Genomic DNA, 21372 nt, shown 5'->3' on the forward strand with positions numbered 1-21372 from the left:
GTGGGGTGTGTGTGAGTGAGAGAGGAAAAAAAAAAGAAGAAAGGAAGGAAATCCAAGGAGAAAGAAGAAGCACCGGGGCATAGCCCTAAGAAAAAGCCTAGAGACAGAGTGCTTGGGGAGAGTACTGTCTGAAAGGGGTTTGTAGTTCAGAGCAAATAAACTGTCTCCTGCTGTTGATTTCCACTGTGTTTAGGGAAACAGGACTTTATGTACACTCTTTGTAAATAAAAGAAGAAATGCTTGACTCTGAGATTTTCCTCCTAACGGGACAACCCATAAGACCCTGAATATTGGCTAATTGCTCAGGTCAAATGGGTTAACAATAGGGCTGTTGATTTAATCACAGTTAACTCACGCAATTTAACTCAAAAAAATTAATCACAATTAAAAAAATTAGTCAGGAATAATCACAGTTTTAATTGCACTGTTAAACAGTAGAATACCAATTGAAATGTGTTAAATCTTTTGGATGTTTTTCTACATTTTCAAATATATTAATTTCATTTACAACACAGAATACAATGTGTACAGTGCTCACTTTATATTGTTTTTATTACAAATATTTGTACTGTAAATGATAAACAAAAGAAGTAGTATTTTTCAATTCATCTCATACAAGTACCGTAGTGCAATCTCTTTGTTGTGGAAGTGCAACTTTAAAATATAGATTTTTTTTTTGTTACATAACTGCACTCAATAACCAAACAATGTAAAACTTTGGAGCCTACAAATCCACTCAGTCCTACTTCTTGTTCAGCCAATTGCGAAGAGAAACAAGTTAGTTTACATTTACGGGAAATAATGCTGCCTGCTTCTTATTTACAATGTCATCTGAAAGTGAGAACAGGCATTTGCATGGCCCTTTTGTAGCCGACACTGCAAGGTATATATGTGCCAGATATGCTAAAAATTCATATGTCCCTTCATGCTTCAGCACATGTTGGTCATTTTAAGAACACTTTCACTGCAGATTTGACATAGCCAAAGAAGCTATCAATATGAAATTTCTAAAGATAACTACAGCACTCAACCCAAAGTTTGAGAATCTGAAGTGCCATCCAAAATCTGAGAGGGACAAAGTGTGGAGCATGCTTTCAGAAGTCTTAAAAAGCAACACTCTGACGCGGAAACTACAAAACTGAAACCACCAAAAAAGAAAATCAACCTTCTGCTGTTGGCATCTGATGCAGATGATGAAAATGCACATGCATTGGTCTGTACGCATTATTGAGCAGAACCCGTCATTAGCATGGACTCATGTCCTTTGGAATGATGGTTGAAGCATGAAGGCACATGTGCTAAAAATTCATATCTGGCATGTAAAGAGCTTGCCATGCTGGCTATAACAGTGCCATGTGAACCCCTGCTCTCACTTGCAGGTGACATTGTAAATAAGAAGCGGGCAGCGTTCTCCTCTGTGGGGAGGGATAGTTCAGTGGTTTGAGCATTGGCCTGCTACACCTAGGGTTATGAGCTCAATTCCTGAGGGGGCCACTTAGGAATCTAGGGTAAAAATCAGTACTTGGGCCTGCTAGTGAAGCCAGGGGGCTGGACACAATGACCTTTTAGGGTCCTTTCCAGTTCTATAAGATACATATATTATAAATATAAACAAACTTGTTTTTCTGAGTGATTGGCTGAACAAGAAGTAAGTCTGAGTGGATTTGTAGGCTCTAAAGCAGAGGTGGGCAAATTATGGTCCCTGGGACACATCTGGCCCTTTAGCTCCCAGCCAGGGAGGCCAGCCCCTGGCCCTTCCCCTGCTGTCCCCTATCTGGATGGCAGGGCTGCAAGCTCCGTGGAGCAGAGTGGCAGCATGTCTAGCTCCGGCTGGGCAGCGCGCCTGCCAGACTTGCTGCTCTGAGCGGCATGGTAAGGGGGACAGGACCTGGGGGTTGGATAAGGGGTGGGGGGTCCTGGAGGCACTTGGGTACAGGGGACTGGGGGCACTTAGATCAGGCAGAGGTTGTAGGGGGGCAGTCAGGGAACAGGGGGGTTGGATAAACATGGGGTCCCAGGGGGAGGTTAGGGGTGGGGGTCCCAGGAGGGGGCAGTTAGGGGACAAGGAGTAGGGGGGTTGGATGGGTCAGGGGTTGTGAGGGGGGCAGTCAGGGGGTGGGTAGTGGGAGGAACCAGATAGGGGGCAGGGGCCAGGCTGTTTGGGGAGGCACAGCCTTCCCTACCCAGCCCTCCATACAGTTTTTCAACCCCAATGTGACCCTCAGGCCGAAAAGTTTGCCTACTCCTGCTCTAGTGACCATTGTTTTATTTTTTAATGCAGTTATTTTTTGTACGTAACTCTGTACATTGAACTTTCATGGTAAAGAGATTGCACTACAGTACTTGTATTAAGTGCATTGAAAAATACAATTTTATTTTTACAGTGCAAATATTTATAATAAAAAATTGATATAAGGTGAGCACTATACACTTTGTATTCTGTGCTGTAATTTAAATCAATATATCTGCAAATGTGTAAAACATCCAAAATATTTATATAAATGGTATTCTATTATTGTTTAACAGCCCAATTAATCACGATTATTATTTTTAATCATGCAATTAATTGTGATTATTATTTTAAATTGAGAGCCCTAATTAACAATAACAGAGGGTGTTCACAAAAATTAAAACATGCAAATTAGTGCATAAAGACAAATGAGTTTACAATCATAGGGCCTGATCCTACAAGCAGGACTTATTCAAGGATTATTCAAGCAACTGGAGGTTTGCAGAATTTGTCCAGTGGAGGAGGATTAAGAACTTTCTTTAAGCATAGAACAAAGGGACCTAAGGAAGAGAGGTGCTGAACTCATGTTACATTTGAAAATCCCAGCCTAATTATACACATACATACAACATACCTAATATGATTTTTTTTTCAATTATGCTCGTCACTAGTGCAGGATCAGGCCTCTAACAAACCTGATGAACTCTTATTATGACTGTCATAAAGTGACCATTAATGTGTGACCATTACTTTGAATATTTGTCTTTTTCTGCAGAACATTTTTCAAGTTTCACTGATGTGTTTCAAACGAAAAGCATAAATCCTACAGCACTGGGCACGTCCCATTCTGTATTACACACTTCATTGGGTTTCCATTAGGCAAATGTTAATAGAGAATGTACAGTGATGTGAAATGAGCAGGCTGTCTTCAACACACAAGGAAATGAATCTTTAAAGAAAGTAAAAGAGGCCAATAGTCACCAAAACTTTTACCTAGCAAAATTACCTCAGTAACGACGTGTTTGTGACTTGCTGTTGTCTACGCTCTCGCTGCAGCATGTTGACTGCTGTAGTAAATTCACCAGTGGTAAAGTGAGCATCAGACTCATTTAGAAGCAGCAGAGTACAAAGTGACAGGAAGAGCTATAAGTCATGGACTGCCATTGTCCCACTGCCGTTCTAGCCGTATTTATTACAGGATGTACGAGGGCCAGCATGTTGACACAAAGCTGTGTATCCTTCTTTCATTAAAGCTTTTTCTCTATTGCACGCTGATCAAAACAAGGGACCTTTTAAACCTTTCTATTAAACGTGTGTTCAAATAAAAAAAGCAACCGCCATGAATGTGTATGTGGTGATTCAGAGGAAAGGGTTCATTTCTGCGGGAGAACAATGGCTAACTGTGCACAGATGAGCAATTGTTACTGCTTTATTATGACAAAGCAGTAGCTTTAATTGTCCCTAGTTTTATTGTTACATACTCGGCCTATCGCTATGTGCTTAGTGCCAGAAGCTGAGGCAGTAGAATATTAGGGAGGGACTGTGTAGCACCTGCCAAACTGTAAAGAGGAAGGCATCTTGCCTGTATAAGGAATGCAGGATATGAACCACCATTCTGATGAGTAACCCTTACACCATGTGTATCTCCACAAAATGGGACTGGTAGTTGAGCAGGGTACTACTCAGTGTGAATACGGGTATGTGATTGTGACTCCATGAAAGAAACTAATATCCTAGGCACTATGGTATAATATACAAATAATAATAATTATCACCCTAGTCAGTAGGGCCTTATCAAATTCGCAGCTGTGAAAAATGCATCATGAACCATGAAATCTAGTCTCCCATCACCATGAAATCTGGTTATTGTAGGGGATCTCCATATTGCTATCCTTACTTCTGCGTGGCCTTCAGAGCTGGGTGGCCAGAGAGCAGCAGCTTCTGGCCAAGTGCCCAACTTAGAAGGCAGCGCCACCACCAGCATCAGCACAGAAATTAGGGTGCCGTGGTGGAGGGGGAGGGGCAAGGCCAGCCTTATGGGAGGATGACTGTCCAGGATCCTGTGGTCATGGGGTGCTGTGGTAACAACCCCTGCCTCCCTCCACACAGTCAGCTCAAGGCCCCTTGAACCCCCAAGTTCTGGGCCTGGAGCTGGGGAGAGGCAGGGTGGGGGTGCCCCAGCCAGGGACTCCTACCATGTGCCAGGCTCCAGCTGCTAGTCCTGGCTAGGGTGGGAAGGGATGAGACTTCTTCCCCTGCAAGGTCGCTCCCGGGGCCAGGCCAGACCCACCTCTGGGAACCTCCCTGGCCTCAGAAACCTCTGCAGCTGTTGGCCGGGAGACCAGCTCTGAAGGCAGTGCTGCCACCAGCAGCAGCACAGAAGTAAGGGTAGTAAGGGTGTTATAGTATGGTGTTGCCACCCTTACGTCTGTGCTGCTACTGGCACCGGCACAAAAGTGAGGGTGGCAATGCCATACCATGCCATCATCACTTCTAACTGCTGCTGGCGGCAGCACTGCCTTCAGAGCTGGGTGGCTGGCCAGCAGCTGCCGCTGTCCAGCTGCCCAGCTCTGAAGGCAAAATAGTGATCCCCTAGACTCATTAGGCTTGCACCTTAATTTAATCAGTTAGCCCTATTCAACATTCCTCCTGGGTCCCTTAGTGACAGTTAAGCCACAGGGCAAGAATAAACTGCCCTAGAGACAATACCTGTGGTACAGGGGGTTTCTGGGAAACTGCCACACTATCTCTGAGTGCAAGGAGCATTCCAATCCAGCCAGGGGTAGAGTGAGGTTGGGCAGGAAGGGACATGTTCAGGGCATTCTTACTCCGGGGCTATTCTGCACCCTTGCAAAGCCTTATGGTACCATTGCAGCAGACGTGCAACCAGTAGAGTGTGTGGGGGCTGAGAAGTGGAAGGGGGAGCTTGTGTCTCGCCTGTGTACATGTGCTAGGACAGAGATATATCTGCCTCACTATCATCAGAGAAGAAAGCCCCAGAAAGCAACTCTGATAATATTTGCATCTTCATAAAACAAGAATGATGTGTAAGTAATTATATTCTGTATGACTCTCCCATTTTCAGTGATGGAAAGCTTATATAGGAAAGGCAGAATACAAAAACTTAAAAATGTGTTAGTAGTTGGTAATGAGATAGTGAAAGTAGTGCAAGATTTCTAACAATGGAATAAAGCCACCCGAGTCTCATTTCCCCCGAATTTTAAATGCATTAGTAGTTCCTAGTCCCTTCAAAATGTCACACAAAAATGGAATTAGCAAAGATTGCCTCTTTTATCCAGTTTCAACCTTGAGAGATTTATTTATATAAGAAAAATATTTGCTAGACTAAGCAGTTTTGGAATATTGCTGCATGTTTTATTCTTCCTGATTGTTATATAGAATTTCTGCTTCCCCAAATACCAGATACACACACTTTCACTTCTCCCTCATTTCACTGAATAGCTTTTGACAATAAGATGATGGAAAAAGTTTATTCTACAGGAGTAAGATTGCCATCTGAAAGATTTTGAAATAAGAGAGTACATTTTTTTTAACATGCTGCATAGAAACATAGCAGCATATTTCACATTAAGTTGCTCAGATCACTCCTGAAGTCTTCACTATGTGTGTTTACTCTGTCTTTATACCATTAACTTCTTGGAATGTTTTTGTCTGGATTGGGTCTTCAGGGTTTGGACCACAGGGTATGGCTGTCCTGACTCCTTGAGTACAAGACGAATTCTGAAATTCTTACTCTATATTTGCTCAGTCAGAGTTCAGGCAAATTTACCGTTGAAATCAGAGATCTTAGCCCCAGCAAGAACTGTGTAAAAACAGAGTAAGTCTGTCAGCACTTCATCAAAGGCCAAATCATTCCCTGTGCTTTTAGTTACAGGGAGGAAGAAGTGTACATAATGATGGCGAAAATGGAAAGGTGAATAAGGTTAAGTGATATCATCACCTCTGAACACACAGAGTGAACATCTGTGCTCCAGGTCGTTGGGGGTATGGCCTGCCTAGTATTGGGATTGGCTCCGAGAATGGCTAATCTGAGTCACAGGTAGAGATCGATCTCTTGGGGATCGATTTATCGCTTCTCGTCTAGACGCGGATAAATCAATCCCCGAATGCGCTCCCTGTAGACTCTGGAACTCCAGCTTGCGAGATGCGGAAGCGGAGTTGACGGAGGAGCAGCAGTGGTCTACTCGCCACCTTCCTCATGGCCAGGTAAGTTGACCTAAGATACGCTGCTATTCACATAGCTGAAATTGGGTATTTAAGGTCGACCTCCTCCCCTCCCCCCAGTGTAGATCAGGGCTAAGAGAATCCAAATTTGTTTTGCTCTCAATTTATCAAAGTAAAGTAACATGACACCAGACTTTTGTCCCAAAAGCTGTATGTTTTTGTGGTGTTCAGTGATCAGTGCTTAAAGAGCTTGGGAAGGGCTCTGTTTTACACTGTTTCTGATTCCGATTGGCTCATGCCAGAGCCTCTTCAAGGTATCTTTCCCTCACATCTTCCTTCTCCAGACAAACAATAACAATTAACAATCAACATTAACATATACCTCATAGGACCATAGGACAACCTCTCTGTTAGTGAACATTGTTTCCCATTATAGTTTTCATTTTCACTTTCCTGACGTGGTGGCAGTTCCTAAGATGTTTGTTTTTCCTTATCTGTCTCTTTATATATCCACAAGTACCAAATGACTCTGCAGACATTCTTGTTTTCGGGATTCTGTTGACTTAACTGTCAGCAGGTGACAAGCCATGCTTCGTTGGTGCCATTCTGTAATTGAGTAGTGCTATATAAGGATCAGAGGCCGACTTGTCATTCTTTTTCAGCGGCTGTTTTATGATTTTGACACAGTTTTCCACCAGCCCTATGGGTTGGTGATAATGGGGACTAGCAGTTACATGTCTAAACCCATACTTCACTGCAAGCTGCTTACACTCATGGGCACTAAACTGTGGCCCAGTCAGACATTACAATGGCCTGAATTTTTGGCATGTGTGAAAGACTTTAACAACTTCCTCAGTGTCGCTGTTAATTTGAAGCCAGTCTGAAATGTCTCTGGCCCTTCTCTTAGATTTTTCAATCTTTAAATGATCTTTTTAACATGCTTTTCTGTAACACCTTAGGACTCACCAGTCTGGTGTCTTAAAACAAAATCCCATTGAGCACTAAGAGCTCCCTTTTAAAGTGATAACGGGGTGAGAATATGCTAGGAATATGACCTGCCCTCCCTGGGCAGCTGGGCTAATAATCTTATTAACTTTTTTACAGCGTCTCCTCCTGAGCAGTAGCTCTGGCCATCACAGGCCACATTTTAAACACATTTTATTAATTAGATTAACATACACAAAATCTGCTATGGACGTTGGTCCACTGCACCTTTGTCCAATGCTCTAGAAAATGTGTGTATCCAACAGATTGCTCTCAGGGTAGTATTCAATTTCAAATTTGCAAATCATATGCTTGTAGCTGAAAAAATAATTTCTCTATTTTTGGAGGCCTGCGGGGGAAAATTTTCAGGCCCTTTTGGCAATGGCAATTAGTGGGTTATCATCAGTTTCATGTAACACAAGCCTCCCATAAATACATCCATTTATTAAGGCCAGAGACTCCTTTTCTATTTGAGCTTATTGACACAGTTTTTATTAGTGTCCATCACACATAAGCCACTGGGCACCAATTTTGATCATACTGCTGTAAGAGCACTGTGCCAATACCTTCCTTGGAAAGGCCTGTCGATAACTTAGTATTGCACTTACTCTCATAGTTCCAGAGGACTGGGGCATCTTTAATTAACTCCTTCAGTTTCTCAAACTCTTAAGATGTGCATCCCCTGTTAGATCTCTTTGTACAGTAGCGCTCTGAGGTTGCAAGTTTTGGGCAGTTAGATTAGGTACAAAGCTCCCTACATCATTCACCATTCCAAGGGATCTTTGTGCCCTTTTCACATCTGTTTGGGTGGGCATGATGGTGACAGCCTCAACCTTGCTGTGATCTACCTGTTCACCTTGCTATGTTAACTGTTTTCCCAGGTACGTTATTTTCAGTGCATGGAATTTACATTATTGTTTGTTTAGCTTTAACCCAACACTCCTGGTTCTTTCCAAAGCTGCTCAGTGCCTCTGGTCATGCTATTCCCCAGATCAAAACATCATCTATGTAACCCTTTGAAGGGTATGGTTGTGTTTATTTTAAATAAAATGTGGTTTACACAGTGCTTATGAATAGGGAAGCATGCTGTGGCTCACCGGCCTAGGAACATTCTGGAGAAGGCCACGGGGAGGGGTGTGAGCTCGGCATGTGGACTGGAGCACTATGAGCATGTGATAAACAAACCCATATATGAGTTTGTTTAATTCTGATTGGTTAAAGGTTCATGTTATGTAAGTTGTTATATAACTTGTTATATAAGCACCATGTTCTATAAAGTAGCGAGGGGAGGGGCTCCTTGCTGGAAGGACTCTGCCTGATTCTTTATACCAGTGGCTCTCTTTGTGCACATGTTGAATAAAGCTTTATTGAACTGAATCGCATTGGATCGAAGTCCCATGATTTCTACCGAGCATCAGACTCACTGGGAACCACCAAATCCCAACACCTTTGACATCTTCAAAAATTTGTTGTACTTCCAGGTGAAACACCTCAGGTGCTGTCCCTAACTCAAATGGCAGTCTATGGAAACAGTGTATCACAAAGAGTGTGTTGAATGTGCACAAATGGCTCTGTTTTTTCTAAGCCAGAATCTGCCAGAACCCTGCTGAGGCATCAAGCATAGGATACACGCCTTTCGTGGGAATAAGCTCACCACTTTAACCCTGCATTTTGCCTATTTACCTTCTAATGCCTGTGGCTTTTCTTTTAGTGTTAACACTGTTTCTGGCAATTCGTTGGCTTGTGCACCAGTGCCTAACCTAAAACGAATATATGTCCCCTTTGCTATCAGATTCACAGTCCAATCATCTGCTGCAACTTTGTCCATGGCTCCTATGAAGAATTCCTCTGAGCTAGCCGTGCAGTTGTAATCCACTTTGTCTATGTTGTGCACACTTTGCCGGTACTTGCAAACTCTTGCAAGGTGAGGTAATCCACTGCATTTCGTGCATCTTTCCCATAGGCCTGACATTTCTTGGTTATATTGGTTGCCACTGCACATGCAGCTCTGTGTGCTATTTTTGCTGGATCCTGGCCTTGAGAACCATATGCAATTCTGTCTCAGACCTCTTTTCTTGTAGTGTTTTAGATTCTTTATTATGTCTACAGTGTTAAAACACTGTCCACCCCACACCCCATAAGCTTAATTCTGGGTTGGGTGACTTCCTTTGCTTAGCAAATTCTAATGGCTTTGTCAAGGGTTAATTCTGGCTCTCCCAGTAATCCCTTTCTGTTCCAGGTCCCAATCACGATCAGGTCTCTTATCAGGGACTCAGTTAGCCTCCCTAAATTGCAAGATTGGCTCTTCAACCTTTGCTCAGTCAAAAACTCTTTTATAGTTTCATCTTCTTTTTGTAGTATGTTTAAAAACCTCTCTCTCCTTCATTTCATTTTTTCATCAAGTTCAGTACTCCTCAAAATCCTGTAATACAATTTCATAGTTGGTCTCCTATCTGAGATAACTGAAAACTATTAAGCACACCAGGTGCTTCAGAACAAGCTACTGTTAGAAATAAGGCTATCTTCTGACTGTCTCATTTTTGCTGACACTCATTGCTTCTATATACAGAGAAAAATGCTGCTTAAATCTTCCTCATTTGTTTTTCACCACTCTGGGTATTATCTTAGCTCCTTTTTAGTCCTGGTACCATGTGGTGTTCACTGATCACTCAGTGCTTAAAGTGCTTGCAAGAGCTCTGCTTTGTTCTGTGACTGAGTCACTGTCTCTTGCCTGGGCCTCTTAAAGGTACAGTTCCCCACAATTTCCCCTTTGTAGTGTGCCTGGAGTTTGGCTGAGTTCAATACTATAGAATGTATGGGCCTGATTCTGCTATGGTTTGTAACCTATCATTTAGATCAGCTTCTGCGCCAAATGACTGTAGAATAGAATGTGACACCAATTTCTAAAAAGGGCTCCAGAGGTGATCCCAGCAATTACAGGCCAGTACGTCTGACTTCATTACTGGAAAAATTAGTTGAAACTATAGCAAAGAACAAAATTGTCAGACACATAGATGAACATAATTTGTTAGGGAAGAGTCAATATGGTTTTTGTAATGGGAAATCATGCCTCACCAATCTACTAGACTTCTTTGAGGGGGTCAACAAGCATGTGGACAAGGGGGAATCCAGTGGATGTAGTGTACTTAGATTTTCAGAAGGCCTTTGACAAGGTCCCTCACCAAAGGCACTTAAACAGAGTAAGCTGTCATGAGATAAGAGGGAAGGTCCTCTCTGGGATCAGTAACTGGTTAAAAGATAGGGGGAAAAGGGTAGGAATAAATGGTCAGTTTTCAGAATGGAGAGAGGTAAATAGTGGTGTCCCCTGGGGGTCTATACTGGAACTAGTCCTATTCAACATATTTGTAAATGATCTGGGAAAAGGAATAAACAGCGAGGTGGAAAAATTTGCAGATGATATAAAACTACTGAAGATAGTTAAAGTCCAAGCAGACTATGAAGAGCTACAAAAGGATCTCACAAAACAGGGTGAGTGGGCAACAAAATGGCAGATGAAATCCAATGCTGATAAATGCAAACTAATGCACATTGGAAAACATACTCCCATCTATACATATAAAATATTGGGGTCTAAATTAGTTGTTACCACTCAAGAAAAAGATCTTGGAGTCATTGCGGATAGTTCTCTGAAAACATTCATGCAATGTGCAGCTACAGTCAAAAAAGCTAACAGTGTTGGGAATCATTAGGAAAGAGATAGTGAATAAGACAGAAAATATCATATTGCCTCTATTAATCCATGATATGCCCGCATCTTGAATAGTGCATGCAGATCTGGTTGCCCCATTTCAAAAAGATTTATTGGAATTGGTTCAGAAAAGGATGCTATTAGGGATATGGAACGGCCTCCATATGAGGAGAGATTAATAAGATTGGGACTTATCAGCCTGAAAAAGAGACAACCAAGGGGGGATATAATAGAGGTCTATAAAATCAAGACTGATGTGGAGAAAGTAAATAAGGGAGTGTTATTTACACCTTCTCATAACAAAAGAACTGGGGGAGAGTGGTCACCAAACGAAATTAATAGGCAGTAGGTTTAAAACAAACAAAAGGAAGTAAGTACTTCTTCACACACCATGTGGTCAACCTGTAGAAATCCTTGTCAGAGGTTGCTGTGAAGGCCAGGACTATAACAGGGTTAAAAAAAGAACTAGATCAGTTCATGGAGAACAGGTCCAAAATGGGTGGCGATGGTGTCCCTAACCTGTTTGCCAAAAGCTGGGAATGGGCGACAGGGGGTGGATCACTTGATAATTACCTGTTCTGTTCATTCCCTCTCAGGCACCTGGCATTGGCCACTGCTGGAAGATAGGATACTAGGCTAGATTGACCTTATGTTCTTAGTAGGGCTGTCACGCAATTAAAAAAATTAATCGTGTTTAATCATGCAATTAAAAAACAATCTTGATTAATCGCACTGTTAAACAATAATAGAATACCATTTATTTAAATATTTTTGGATGTTTACTACATTTTCAAATATATTGATTTCAATTACAACACAGAATACAAAGTGCACAGTGCTCACTTTATATTCATTTTGATTACAAGTATTCGCAATGTAAAACAACAAAAGAAATAGTATTTTTCAATTCATCTAATACAAAAGTACTGTAGTGCAATCTCTTAATCATGAAAGTTGAATTTACAAATGTAGAATTATGTACAAAAAAACCTGCATTCAAAAATAAAACAATGTCAAATTTTTGAGCCTTCAAGTTCACTCAGTCCTACTTCTTGTTCAGCCAATTGTTCAGACAAAGAAGTTTGTTTACATTTTCAGGAGATAATGCTGTCCACTTCTTGTTTACAATGTCACCTGAAAGTGAGACCAGATGTTCTCATTACACTGTTGTAGCCGGCTGTGAAGGTGTACCTCATAAGTCTTTAAGGGAATATGCTTATGAATATGTATATGATATAACTGGAATATGTTTTATGCTATGTATGCTATGTAACATGTCTATATAAAGGTTATGATCTACTGAATACATTCATTATTTTTGTATGCATGTACCATTTTTATACTTGAAGTTAGGAATATTGGCTGTATACTTGCTTGATTTTGATTGAGAAAGGAATGTGCAAATTAAATGCCCAATCAAGAACCACTTAAGTCCACAATGAAATTGAAGATGCCAGTCCACATCAGAGCTTTCCCAGGAATGTGGCTTGGGTGATAAGAAACTCAGTTATACATGGACACTTGACTTGCCCATGTGATGCCAAAATGCCATCTTGGAGCTGGACTTTGCATAGGAGAGAGGAGGGGGTCTCCCCCCTCTTGTCTTCAGCTGGCTCAAGAGAGAGCCTCTCCACCCCCAAGGATACCTGAAAGAAACTGGAACAAAGGACAGTAACAACAGAAGGTGTGAGTGATTGCTGGATCCAGATTAGAAGGAGACTAGTCTGTAAAAGGAAGCTTACTGGAGCTGGTCAGGTTTTATTTGTATTCAGTTTTCTTAGACATAGACTTGTGTGTTTTATTTTATTTTACTTGGTAATTCTCTTTGTTCTGTCTGTCACTACTTGGAACCACTTAAATCCTACTTTCTGTATTTAATAAAATCACTTTTTAATTAATTAACCCAAAGTATGTATTAATATCTGAGGTGGGCAAACAGCTGTGCATATCTCTCTATCAGTGTTATAGAGGGTGAACAATTTATAAGTTTACTCTGTATAAGCTTTATACAGGGTAAAATGGATTTATTTGGGGTTTGGACCCCATTGGGAGTTGGGCATCTGAGTGTTAAAGACAGGAACACTTCTGTAAGTTACTTTCAGTTAAGTCTGCAGCTTTGGGGCACTTGTTTCAGACCCTGGGTCTGTGCTGGAGTAGACTGGGGTATCTGGCTCAACAAGACAGGGTGCTGGAGTCCTAAGCTGGCAGAGCAGGAAAGCAGGGGCAGAAGTAGTCTTGGCACAACAGGTGGCAGTTTCTGAGGGGGTTTCTGTGATCCAACCCGTCACACCAGCGTTGCAAGATATTTACGTGCCAGATGCGCTAAAGATTCATTTGTCTCTTCATGCTTCACCCACCATTCCAAGGGACATGTGTTCATGTTGATGATGGGTTCTGCTCAATAACAATCCAAAGCAGTGCAGGCTGACGCTTGTTCATTTTCATCATCTCAGTCAGATACCACTAGCAGAAGGTTGATTTTCTTTTTTGGTGGTTTTGGTTCTGTAGTTTCTGCATCAGAGTGTTGCTCTTTTAAGACTTCTGAAAGCATGCTCCACACTTCATCCCTCTCACTTTTGGAAGGCACTTCTGATTCTTAAACCTTGGATCGAGTGCTGTAGCTATCTTTAGAAATCTCACATTGGTACCTTCTTTGTGTTTTGTCAAATCTGCAGCCAAAGTGTTCTTAAAATGACCAACATGTGCTGGGTCATTATCCAAGGCTGCTATAACATGAAATATATAGCAGAATCCAGGTAAAACCATGGAACAGGAGACATACAATTCTCCCCCAAGGAGTTCAGTCACAAATTTAATTAACTCATTTTTTTTAACATGCATCATTATCATCATGGAAGCATGGCCTCTGGAATGGTGGCTGAAGTATGAAGGGGCATACGAATGTTTAGCACATCTGGCAAATATATACCTTGCAATGTCAGCTACAAAAAGTGTCATGCAAATGCCTGTTCTTAGTTTTGGCTGGCATTGTAAATAAGAGGGCAGCATGATCTCCTGTAAATGTAACCAAACTTTTTTCTCTTAGTGATTGGCTGAACAAGAAGTAGCACTGAGTGGACTTGTAGGCTCTCAAGTTTTACATTGTATTGTTTTTGAGTGCAGTTATGTAACAAAAAACTATATTTGTAAGTTGCACTTTCATGACAAAGAGATTGCGCTACAGTACTTGTATGCAGTGAATTGAAAAATACGTTTTCTTATGTTTATCATTTTACAGTGCAAATATTTATTATAAAAATACTATACACTGATTTCAATTACAACACAGAATACAATATGTATGACAATATAGAAAAATATCAAACATATTTAATAAATTTCAATTGGTATTCTATTGTTTAACAGTGCAATTAAAATTGTGATTAATTTTTTTATCATGATTAATTTTTTTGAGTTAATTGCATACATTAACTGCGATTAATCGACAACCCTAGTATAAATGAGCAGAGTATTTATCCACCTAGGTTTCTTCTCTGGTTTTGGACCTGAAAAACATAATAAAAGTTCCAAGTATTTAATAGCAGAATTTATCCCCTAGAGTTTATGGAATCCATGGAAACATAAACATACCCATTTTTGGTGAGAATGTGCAATTTTTCCAAAAATATAATTAAACAGATTTTACTGATGAAAAATGAATTAATGTTTTTCAGCTACAATATATATCCTATTTCTGCCTGATTTTAAGTGCTGACCATTTTTGAATGATGATGTACACTAAGTCACTCCACAAAGTACATATAAAACCTGTGTGATGGGTTGTCACCCCTGGAGTGAAACCTGGAAGCCCTGGAACCTCTGTGCCCCCAAACCATTTAGCTGGGTTGGCCTTTCCCCCTGCTCTACTGGTGACTCACAGCCAGCCCCCTGTTATCACCCAACACAACAGCAGTTGCCGCCACACCTAAGTGCTCTACCTAAGTCACTCCTGGACCCACAATGGAGTCGCCAGGCAATTTCCCAACCTTATACTCTTGCTGGAGTATAAACCCAGAATTATACTGTCCTGCACTGCATAGGGAGCTGTACGACGCAAGGTCATTAATTAATCTCCTTCCCCCTTGATGTAGGGAAGCTATGTACCAAGCCTTTGCTAACTGAGCTGAGATTCTCCCAAACGCTTCATTCAAAAACACACTGGTTAAGATAAAACATGTTTATTAACTACAGAATGATAGCTTATAAGTGACTATAAGTGATAGTAAACAGATTAAAGCAGGTTACCTAGGAAATTAAATTATACTAGATAGGATTTGAATCAAACAGTATTTCACACAGTTAGATAGTACAAGTAGTCCATCAAGCTTCCATACACAGGCTAGAAATCCCTTCAGCCTGGGACCAGCACTTCCCCCAGTTCAATCTTTGTTCCTGAGGTGTTTCCAGGTGATCTCCTGTGTGGGGAATGAGGCCCTGAAACGATGTAATTCCCCATCCCTTACAGTCTCTCCATAGGGCGGTAACCCTTTATTCTAAGCCAGTTCCCAGCCCCCTTTATGGAAAAATACAGGTATCAAAATGGAGTTCAGTATCATGTGATCTGGTCACATGCCCTCATATGCCTTGCTGAGTCATAGCAGCCATTATTCTTAGGCTGTCTGAAGCACTCCCAGGTGAAGACAAGCCTCTTCCATGGTCCACTGTCTTTGTTGATGGGCCATTTGCACTGTCTAGCTTCTCCACCATTGCACCTGAAATAGCCATGGTTGCCCCCAACTTCACGTCTTTCAGTAACACAGACACAGCAAAACTCTACATCTTCACATACAATGACGACACACACACACACACACACACACACACACACACACCACAATGAGACATTAATGTTCAACAGATCAAGACCTGTAGAACGATACCTCACAATGGAGGTTGGGAACTTGGTGCCAAGTGTCACAGCCTGGTTCTGCAAGGTATTAAGAACTACATTGACAAAGGGACCTGGGTTTTAGGGGCCTAGAAAATCCCAGAAACAACACTGCTAGCCACAAAGCCCGAGTTAGGTACCTAGGCATGCTATACAATGAATGGCGAGAGAGTAGTGCCTTAGAATGCCTTCCACAAAAGCCAGTGTGCTAGGAGGGGAGTTACCTAAGCTAGCCAGTGGGAGATGCTGATAAAAGGGGTGTGTCCTGCACCCTGCCCCTCTCACAGAGCTAGGCCCCTAAGTCCAGGCTGCAGGGAGCCACATCTCTGCTCTCCTGAAGTCTGACAATTTAGTTGTTTCTTGTGAGAATGATTTAGGTAGGTGCCTAGCTCTACAGAAAATGGCTGGAGGAGCTGCTGCTGCTGCTGCCTACCTCAATAGTTTTACCCAATGGTCAGAGCTCTTGCCTGGTTCAATTCCTCCCTCTGCCAGAGGGGGAGAAAGACTTTGGATGGGGGTCCTCCCATGAGAGTGCTCTAAGCATCATGCTATAGGATGTTTTGGTGTAGGGCTCCCTCAATTTCTCCTGTTGAAGTGATTCCACTGTGGATAAATAACTAGTCATTGGTGCAGGGGGGTCACCCAGGTGAGTGCCCTAACCACCAGGCTGCAGAGTCTTTCTCTCTCTGTCTCCTGGGCTTAGGTGGGAGAATAGGTGTCGGGACACTTCCGGCATGCCTACACTGCAATTAAACACCCGCGACTGGCCCATGCCACTGACTCAGGCTTGCGGGGTTCAGAATGCAGGGCCGTTTAACTGCAGCATAGACAGCCGGGCTTGAGTTGGAGCCTGAACTCTAGGACCCTGTGAGGTGAGAGGGTCCCAGAGCTCATGCTGCTGTCTGAGCTTGAATGGCTATAGTGCAATTAAACAAGCCCACAGCCTGAGTCAGCTGGCACAGGCCAGCCGCGGCTATTTACTTGCAGTGTGACATGCTCTTAGAGCAAGGTAGCAGTGTGCATGCTCAGAGGCAGAAACTTCAGCTGCTAGGGAACTTTGACCCTGAAAATGTAGATGATGAGTGAGTTTAGTTGCCTACAGGGTTCAGTAGGAGTTTTGTGGATTGCACTGAAGCCAAAAACTGGGACTTAGGTACCTAAACTCAGACTTAAGTACCCAAATTTGGGGTTTAGGTGCTTTTGTGATTCTAGCCCAAAGTGCCTCCAGTGCAAGCTAACGACACTTAGCACCCTCAAAGGGTTTGTATTGTGAAGTTATATGTAATATCTTCTCAAAGTGTGAGAGAAATATCAAGCAAGAGTCTCTGCCATCTATTCCTCTCTGATCATGTCCTCTGGGTGTTGCTGAATGCAGATGTCAAAACTAAAGCATCTGTGGAAAATGTAAACTGAGTGTTAAAAGTCATCCTCAGTTTTTGTCAGGTATTTATGAGCTTGTAGTATGTATGGCTGTTTAAACAGCTAAGGAGACCAGAAAGTACCCGGTCTTATTGCTGGAGCCATCCATCTTGATCAGAGCTGGCAAATATATCAGGCTTTTGCTTTTGTATCATTGTCTGAAACAATCAGCATTACTGGTTGAGCAATACAGCCACATGGGAAGATGCCTTGGAGACAAAATCGACAGCTTGTTTCGCCCTATTTAATTAAAATGCCTAAATTCTCTCTGTCAATATGTTCTCTGAAGGCAGTAGAAAAACAGATTTGTTGTCTGCTGAGAAGTCTTATAATGGATATGGCCTGAGGACATATTAAATCAAAAGATGATGCAGTCCTGTGATTGCTGAGTGTTTAAATTCTAACCTCTCCGCTAGGCTGAATATGACAGCAGCCAGCTGACACATTTCTCCTACACCTTGTCATCAAATATATTTATAAATGAGCCGAATACAGTAAACTTTCCCCATTCTCAGGCACTGGAAAATATAATAAAGTTTACAAGTTTCAAAAGAGTCCATAACTTGTCCTTAAGTAGCCTTCTCTGGTTTTCACTTATTCTGTTCCAACTGGTAAAGGAACATTTAATGATGTTTATGCCAATCCAGTGTACACTTCACTTACACTGTATGCATCAGTAGTTGTGGTTTCCTATGACACAGTTGTAGGCAAATAGGGATAAAACAGGAGATACAGAATGAAACTGAAGAAACAGAAATAGTGATTGTAAGAAGGTAAACATTCAAATATCTAAGGTAAAGTAGTCTGGCAGATTTATTAGTGTATGCTAAAAACAAACATATGATTTACTGGCTAAGCACCATATTCTGACCTCAGTTGAACCCACTGAAATTAGCGGGATTGGACAGGTGTAACTGAGGGAAAAATGTCCCCCATTATCTATAACCATTGATATAACTGACAGAAATAAATACCATCATACTTGATGACACACACTGATTCTCCCCTAGGGCTTAATCTTGCAAAGTGCTGAGCACACTTGACTCCCATCGATTGCAGTGGAGGTTGGAGGCATTCTCACTGTATAGGACGGGGTCTCTGGTGAAAAACGAGTAAGCAATAAAGATAAATATGAAAACCAGAGTCAAGTAAAATCTGAGGGAACTTCATCTCACCAAAAATAGGTCAGAGATTGATGGATACTGGGAAAAATTGCCCACAATGAACATTATTTCTGGGCTACCATCCAGATGCCCACGTTCTCCTTTCAAAAGAATCTGTGTTTGAGAATTATGTTCTCAAAAATATCATCCTGCAGCCTATGGGAAGCAGGTATAATAGGCCAGGGAAGGCATAGCCTCCCCAACTCAGCTGCCACCTCACCACCACCAGAGACCTGGGCCATGGTGGCCCCGACTCTTCCTTTCCTTGCTGGGAGTGGGCTTCCGCCAAGGAAGTTTTTGCTTATTTATTATGCGCCATGCAGGTTCCGGGGCAGCTGAGGAGGCAGTATCTGCTCAGCTTCCTGGGTTCATCAGTAATCTCCCTGGACTGTAAAAAAGCTCAGCGGCAGCGTTCTCTGCCCCACCCATCGCTTCCTGCCAACCCCCTCTCTGGAAGTCACTGCCACTGCTTGCTGGTTCCTCCTTTTCTCCCTGCTCGTCCTCCGCCGGCCCACTGTTCCTGCTCTCTAGGAGAGGAGGGACAGGATGCATGCAGTGAATGGTGATGTGGAGGCCAAGTGAAAAGCTGGGGTGGGAGAATGACTGGTGAACAGTGGCAGGGAGGGCCAAGTGGGGAGATGGGTGGAAGGAGAGGGATGCACGTGGTGAGCGGTGTGGAAGTAGAGAAAGAACTGACAGGGATTTGAAGGGGATTTCATAGTCAAACAGTCTCTTTATGTGAGCAAGAGTCAGGCTAGCTGTAACCCTAATAATGCGAGATTTGTAGAAGCGAGGAGTGTGTGAGGCGAGTGGGAAGGAACTGAGTGAGAAGTTGTTGCAACCTTGTGTTAGATAAGTATGGAATGTAGACTATAGTCGAAATAGAGGTGAGAAAAATAAGATAGCAGGATGACCTATGTATAAATAAAATGAAGCTGTTGTTCATTATTGTATGCAACAAAGGTATAAATGCTTGCTGTAATTGTTTACCTGGTGAGAAACCTGTTTAGCTCTTTCCCTCCATGCAATTGCTAGCGATAATAAAGTATCTAAGGGTATGGCTACACTTGAAATTTCAAAGTGCTGCCGTGGCAGCGCTTTGAAGTGTGAGTGTGGTCGGAGCGCCAGCGCTGGGAGAGAGCTCTCCCAGTGCTGCACATAAACCACATCCTCTACAGGTGTAGCTTGCAGTGCTGGGAGCTGCGCTCCCAGGGCTGCGGCACTGTTTACACTGAGGCTTTGCAGCGCTGTATCTTGCAGCGCTCAGGGGGGTGTTTTTTCACACCTCTGAGCGCGAAAGCTGCAGCGCTGTAAAGTGCCAGTGTAGCCAAGGCCTAACTTGCAGCACCCAACCTGAGAGTGAGAACTCTGTTTTTCTCTGACAGCGGAGAGGGAGCGAGTGGGGGAGGGGGTGAGGCCTGGGTTGGAGCTGGGATGGAGTGTGGGTGGAGTTGCAGGCAGAAGAGGTAGGACAGGCAGCTAGTCTCCCTGAGGGGACGTTTCACTTGCTGCCCATGCTGCAGCCTACCATATCCTACAATCCTTTGCAGCTGCCCTCCTCCCTACACAGACCACAATTCCAGGAGAGTATCACTTTAAGATCGTGAAAAGCTCATTGCACAGCCTTGGAGTGCTGTTTCCACTGTTCTGTGGGCAGTAGAAGGTGGAGCAGAAGCAGGAGCTGCAGGCAGCTGCCAAAGGAGAATCAGTTTTGCCTAGGGTTGCCAGGTGTCTAGTTTTTGACCAGAATGCCGGGTCGAAAAGGGACCCTGGAGGCTCTGGTCAGCACTACTGACCAGGCTGTTAAAAGTCTGATCGGTGGCACAGCAGATCCAAGGCAGGATCCCTGCCCACTACGGCTCTGCGCAGCTCCTGGAAGCAGTGGCATGTCCCCCCTCCAGCTCCTACACATAGGGGCAGCCAGGGGGCTTCACATGCTTCCCCTGCCCCACGCACCGGCTCTGCAGCTCCTATTGGCCAGGAACCATGGCCCATGGGAGCTGCGGGGATGGTGCCTATGGACGGGGTAGCGTGTAGAGCCTCCTGGCTGCGCCTCCATGTAGGAGCTAGAGACAGGTACATGCTGCTGCTTCCGGGAGCTGCTTCAGGGAAGCGGCATCCAGCGCCTGCACCCCCAACCCCTTCTGCACCCCAACCCTCTGCCTCAGCCCTGATCCCCCTTCACCCTCCAAACCCATCAGTCTCAGCCTGGAGCACCCTCCTTCACCCCAAACCCCTAATCCTCAGCCCCACCCCAGAGCCTGCACCCTCAGCCAGACCCCTCACCCCCCCTACATCCCAACCCCCTGCCCCAGCCCAGAACCTCCTCCCGCACCTTGAACCTCTCATTTCTGGCCCCATCTTGGAACCCGCACCCCCATCCCATAGCCCGTAACACCTCCCACACCCCAATTCCCTGCCTCAGCCCGGCGCCGCTTCCCATACACCAAACTCCTCGATTCCACCCTCACCATCCTGGAGCCCCTCCTGCACCCCAAATCCCTCATCCCTGGCCCCACCACACCCCAATGCCTCTGAGGCAGCCCAGTGAAAATGAGCAAGTGAGGGAGAGTGGGGAAAGCGAGTGACAGCGGGAGAGGGGGATGGAGTGAGTGGGGGCAGGGCCTCAGAGGAGTGGTGTTTGGTTTTGTGTGAGTAGAAAGTTGGCAACCCTAGTTTTGCCACCTCCCATGATTTTGTCACAGGCTCACCCTATTTGGTGTTTTACTTAAAGCCCCAGCTCCCAGAGTCAAGTAGTTACATAAGAATCCCAGTTTTCATTTAATTTTAAAAA

This window comes from Gopherus flavomarginatus, chromosome 2 (genome assembly GCF_025201925.1).
Source record: "Gopherus flavomarginatus isolate rGopFla2 chromosome 2, rGopFla2.mat.asm, whole genome shotgun sequence".
NCBI lineage: Eukaryota > Metazoa > Chordata > Testudines > Testudinidae > Gopherus > Gopherus flavomarginatus.